The 6135-nt window shown below is 46.2% G+C and overlaps 1 protein-coding gene across 2 annotated transcripts in view; it reads left to right on the top strand.

Moving 5' to 3' along the window:
- Positions 1-700: 700 nt before the first annotated feature.
- Positions 701-6135, top strand: part of PDE4B (phosphodiesterase 4B) — a 461796-nt gene continuing 456361 nt past the window's right edge. Inside the window, exon 1 of one of the 2 annotated variants that reach the window (XM_072974267.1) lies at positions 701-835. The gene's annotated coding sequence lies outside the window, so the exon portion shown is untranslated. The remainder of the gene's footprint in view (positions 836-6135) is intronic. The other variant, XM_072974268.1, reaches the window with a different exon arrangement.

Here is a 6135-nt window from a genome sequence, read left to right as displayed (position 1 = left end):
TGGGCTCTAGCTGGCTGCAGCAGTTCAATACACAAAGTTACCGCATCCCTAGCTTTCTCCTCTTTTCGTTGCCAGATTTCTACTCTCTTTCTATGACTGCAAGGGTTGGGGAAAAGGAAAGCAGTGTTTCTCACATTGCCTACCCCCAGCCCCCTACCCCTAATCCCCCATAGCTAGCAGGCCTCACCACCCAGCTGCATTTTTTCAAGGTGGGGCAGTCAGGCTGCCGGGTGCCTGTTGTTTGGTCACACAGATTCCCAAGTTGTAGCATCCACTCCCGGGGTGTCTTGGGGGGGCACTTCCGCGGTGGTGATCTGACCGGTTGGCCCAGTAGCACTGCGCTGATCCACTCTGCAGCTTCATTGTGCAACAGGAGAGCAGCGGGCTCTCATCCTCTCATGGGCTCCTTCCATGTAACTGCCCCACTCAGTCCCTCGCCTCCCCCCACCCGGAGCTCTGAGCGCTCTCCCTCCCCATCCCCCTTTGTCAACCCTTGGCTGCCGAGCTTCTAGTACAGTATTCATGGCAGATGAAGAGCCAGTGACTGACACATTCCAGGGGCGGCGAATCGCTGCGAGCGCGGGCGGCGGGGGGAGGTGCGTAGTGGCAGACGGCCGCTGGGATTATGAATGGGGGCGGAGGGGGGGGCGGTGAGTGTGGGGTTCAAACCAGGATTTTCGGCATCCGGCTTTGGATAGGCACGCAGGGCTGTGCGTGCGTAATCTTTCAGCTCGGGTGGGAAGGGAGATGCCGTGAGCTCCTGGCTGAGAGTGAGGGTTATTTTGCAAAACTCCCTTGGTCTCGTGCCGGTGAAGTACTGCAGGCGGTCGGCGAGGTAGGTGCGGCGAAAAATAAGCGAGGCGGGGAATCAGGGAGAGGCCAGCCGGCTGGGGACCGTGTGCCTTGCTCCTTAGAATTGACAGGTGGTGGCCTCAGCAGTTACAATCTACTACACGGCATCTAGTCCGTGCAATACGGTCACATTGTTATTCCCCGCAGTGGGCTGGAGAGCCGAGCGCGGCGCACAAGTGCGGCCGGCGAGCTGTCTCTTGGGGGGGCAAGTGGGGGTGCAGAGAGGGGGTTTGGGGGGACAGCAGAGAAGAGGCGAGCTCAGGAACGCGCCGCGGCCGCCCGTGTCGTCCCGGCGGGGTCCTCCACGGCGACCCGTCCGCGCGCGCACCGCAGCCGCCCCCGGCTCGTGCGCCCCTTTCCCGGGCTCCCGGCCCAGCTGTGGCGGCTGCCGGCTCCAGGTTGCCGGCCGGCTTGCACGCGAGCGGCGCGCCGACGTCTTCCCGCCGCCTCTCGCGCCCGGGGCAGCGTGGAAGGCTCGCTCGCCTCGCACGGACGCGGGGCGGAGCCGCGGCGGGAGCCCGGGCGTCCAGAGCGCGGCGGCCGCGGCGGTGCAGCGGCGGCGCCTCGGGCAGGACGACAGCTTCTTCCGCGAGGGCAGCTTGAGGTAAGGGCTGCTCCGGACGCTGCGGGTTTATTTTCCCCCTTCTCTTACTTCGTCGCACATCGAAGCCGAAATGGAGAGTGTGGGTGCCATGGGGCCGATGGGGAGCGCGGCGGGGATGGGGCCGCGCAAGGATGGTCGCCTTGACCGCGTCGCTGCTCCCCCCTGTAGTAAATCCGCCAACCGGCCCTTTCTCTTCGCTCGCTCCTTCTCTGTGTCTGCCTCCGGCCCCGGACCCCCTCGCACATCCCTGGGAAGGAAAGAGCCAAGGGAGGAGGGAGAAAGACAGAAGGTTTCGCCCAGGAGTCGGGGCTGGATTGGCGCGCGGTGCCGGCTGATTGACAGCGGGCGCGGGAGGGAGCCTGAAGTACCCGAGAGTTTACAGGGCTGCGGCCCCAGGGTGGCTCTGCCTGCCCGGGAGTTGGGGCACCAAGTGGGTGCACCTAGGTCACGGTTCAACGAAGGCTCTGCTAGGAACTTTTGGGAAGCTCTGTCTCCTGTTTGGGGAGGGGTGCTGGGGTGTGTTTAGGGTCTGGCCCATTCTAAACTACAGGAAAGTGTATGTGTGTGTGTGTATATTTGTGTAGGGTTCCCCCCCTTCCTTCCTGCCTTCCCTCCTCTTCCATTTTCCTGTTTTGCTTCCTTCCTTCCCTTTTTCACAGACCATCCCCCCACTCCAAATACTATACTTCAAAAAAATCCGAATCTACTGTACTCAATAGCTTTAAAGCAGGTATAAAGAAGAGAGCACAGAGGAATAGCTCTTACAGTGTGGTTCATTTTAAAGAGGAATATATGTGTATATACATAACATGTACTATATTATATATAGTATAATATATAATGTACACACGCCTGGAGGGAAATTTAAAGAAATACTTTGAGACTCTTGCCTAAAATTAGATTACATTTACATTATGTTTACATCACATGTATAATGTTACTAAACAGAAATGAGAAATCTGTGCATTTTATGTCTTAGATCTGTGTGAGATATAACTGTTCTTTAAATCACATCCATCTTTGAAATTCAGAGGTTACTGGCCACTGGAAAGCCCTGGGCTACACTGTGAGAAAACAGAAACCAGGCACATTACATTTTTAAAGAAGTACTGATGCTGGTTTTTGTTTGTTTGTTTGCTTGTTTGTTTGTTTGTTTTAGTGGACCATCCATCTCCCCCATTTTCCTTTTTACTGACAGCTGGTTAGGTCAGTAATTTTCATAAAAATGAAAATAATCTGGTGACTTCAGAGTGTTTTTACCTAGGCCTGAGGTGTAGGGAGGGGTCTGAAAGTTATCTGTGGATGGATTTGTCAAGAGGTGAATAAGGCAAGTGATTTCACTTCAGGAAAAATGAGATTCAGCTGCATTTCCCTCTGAGGTACCTCATTAATCTTAGGGTATCTCAAGAGAAAAATCCCCATGATGTCAACATGTGTCTTCAGCATAACAATGGTCTATTCAACTCCTCAAATCAGTACTTGTGGGACTTGGCTAGTATGATATTTGCTGGCTGTTACTGTTCTTTTTTCTTTTTAAAGAACAGAATCTCCATGACAAAAAATACGTAAAGTTGTTAAATAGACTGGAATTGTTGAGATGACATGATTGGTACATTGAGTTTTCTGTCTATGTGTTTAGCATTACCGTTGTGAGGTAATCAGTTTTGCAGCATGTCTGCTTGTATGTTTTTCTGCGCCAATTTGCTTTTTAGTTTGTTTCTGACTAGACATATTTTGCACAGATAAATTATACTGAATTTCTCTAGAGGGTACCCACTTGGGCATGCTTGTTTCTTATGAATAGAACTGGTTTTGATTTGAAGAATAGGGTATCAATCATATATAGTTTTCTGATCTTGGAGTCCCCATTGCCTGTCTAGAGACAAGTATTTAATAGTAACAGTACACTTGAGTAAGGATTTGTGTTTGATAAAAAATATTAGACACAGAAATGGTATCTTCATTTTGGTTTACAAACTGATGCTTTAGAATTGTGAAAGAAGAAAGAGTTCCAGGTTGCCCTTCGTATCTTATTTGGTTTAACTTTGATTAGAGAGCAAGAGGTACATACAGTAGTGTCACGTTAGAAAGATTTAGGGGTTAGTAATTTGGATTTATCTTTCCTTATTATTGCATAAAACTTCATTGTGCTTTCTAAGAAAATTTGATCAGCAGGCTTTGGAGAAGGTGTGGGGATGCTGTTGATCACAGGACAAATGGGAACCGTCAAGCACTGTTTTTTTGTGGTCATCTTGTGGTCCAATGGCAGACGCTGTGATGTGCCAGATCCCCCTTCAAGGAAGAGCTTGTTGCCCCAGCTTTGGGGAAGGCTGTCAACAGATAGTCTTCAAGGGTCAGTCCCTTCAAGGGTTGCTTGAACTGTAGAAAGCCCCTTTGTCCAGGATCACACCACTTCCCGGGGCAGCTCATAACCAATGGCTGATCTAGTGGGAGTGTAAAAGCTTGGCCATCTCAGCCCAACCCCAGATAGCTCTGAAGAAACGACCCGGCTCTGGAACTCTCCATGAGGCTCGCATCGCAGCACCATGCGTTCCTTTGCCCATCTCTGCTTCTTTCCCCATTCTCAGATATTGATAGCAGGGCAGTCCTTAATAAAATTGCATGCTCAATTTCGTCTTGGAATCGGCTTCTTTGGGGAAGCTATCCTGTAACACCGCCTTCTTCATGCACATTCATTTTGCCAGTTTCAATCTTTTATTTTTTAAAATACAGTGTCACTTCTCACTGGAGGATGTCTCCATGACCCTGTTCCTCTTCTGTCCTTCCTTGTTTTTACCATTCTTTCCTTTCATTGAACTTCCAGTTTCTTTACTCTCTTTTCGGTCTTTTGGTTTAAATATTATATACATTTTTATACTTTTAGTATTCTTATGTTTTCAGCACATGCTTTGTCTTAACAGATGATATAAATCAAAATATCTACTCTCCTCTTGAATAATAAAAGGGCCTTTCAACGTTGTAATTATGATCATACTTCATGTTTCTTAATATTTTATGATATAATTCCGCCACATTTTTACAGCCATTATGTTATTTTTACATAATTACTTTTTTCTTTTTTTTAATTGTTTTTACAGTCAATGCTTATTTAAATTTACCCACATTTTCTGTGTTCACTGTTACTTCTTACCTCCCTCTTCTTCCTTCTGGATTCAAATTCCTTTTTATAGATGTAGTTACTTGGTAAGCATATGCAGATGTTCAAACACTCAGTCTTTTTGTTGTTGTTGTTTGTCTGAAACTGTATTGCACCCTAACACTTGAATAAATAGATTGTCTGGAGCAGAATTCTAAGTTGACAGTTACTTTTCTCCTCATTCTGAAGATGTTGTCTCTATTGTAGATGAAGAGGAGTTGTTTCTTTGTTGCTTTTAAGATTACTCTCTGGTGTTCTGCAGTTTTACTGTGGTATGCCCAGGTGTGGGTTTATTTTTACCTTTTCTACTTGGAATTTCTTATGCTCTTTTGATCAGGTGACTCTTGTGTTTCTTGAATTATTAAAAATTCATAGCATATCTCATCATATATTATCTTCCTCCATTTTCTCTATTGTTTCCACTGGAATTCTTAGATATACGTTGGACCTTCTTATTTTATCTGTTACGTCTATTACTTCTGTATTATTTCCTAGTAGGAAACACTTTAAAAAGGCAAACTTTCTTGCTGCTTTTCAGGCCAGACTTGTGGTCCTTCTTAAACTAAGTGGTCAACCCTTTCAGTGTTCATTAGGCAGAGATCCCAGCACCAGTGTCCTTCTTTCCATGGGTCCCAAACCAAGTTTTGTCCCTAAACACATATAAAATCTCCAGCCTCTGGGCATTCATGCCTGTGTGTATATTCTGCATCACTTTGGGTTGTTGCGTTTCCAATTTACCTGCCTGCTGTTTTGACATTTGTTTCCTTTCTGTTCTGACAGCTACTGATTACCTTTGTTTTTCTTCAAGCTGAACTGTATAACCTATTTCAATTTTTCTTGTCTTTTAAAAATCTAAGTATTTATGTGTTTTTAGCAGAAGGGCGTTTGGTTCACATGAACTCAATCTGCCATGCTAAGATGTCTTTCTGTGGCTCTGTTTACTCTGAGAATCAACTCTTCTCAGTTATTTTCTTTTTTCCCCCCACAATATCCTCACATTATTTTAAAAAGCTTAAGTATGCTAGTCCCCCTGTCTTTTTTTCTTCTTTTTTGACATTAGGATTTGTGTTGAGTCCAGGGCAGTTGTCTTATAGAGTGTTTCTGAGTATGGAATTGTCTAATGGCTTACTTACTTGGTTATGTTCAGGTTACACATTTTTAGCAAGAATACTCCCACGTTGCTTATGTGTATTTTCTGTTGCATCACAGCAGGAGAGTCTGTCCCGTTTTTGGTGACTAAGTTAGATCACTTGAAAGGTGGTACCTACCAAATTCATCCTTTTTCTTGGACCCCTTTGAGACTATGTGAAAACCAGCTTCCCCGCAACTTTCACCCAGTATTTTTTTAATTAAATTTTTTACTTTGAGATAGTTGTAGATCTGTGAGCAGTTGTAAGAAATAGGACAGAGAGATCCTGTGTACGCTTCGTTCGGTGTTCCCCAAGAATAATATCTTGGGAAGCTAAAAGACAGTATCACAACCAGGGGACTGACACTGACAGACTCTACAGGTCTTATAAAG

The sequence above is a fragment of the Vicugna pacos genome, chromosome 13 (genome assembly GCF_048564905.1).
Source record: "Vicugna pacos chromosome 13, VicPac4, whole genome shotgun sequence".
Lineage (NCBI taxonomy): Eukaryota > Metazoa > Chordata > Mammalia > Artiodactyla > Camelidae > Vicugna > Vicugna pacos.
This window is presented reverse-complemented; position numbering and strand designations above follow the sequence as displayed.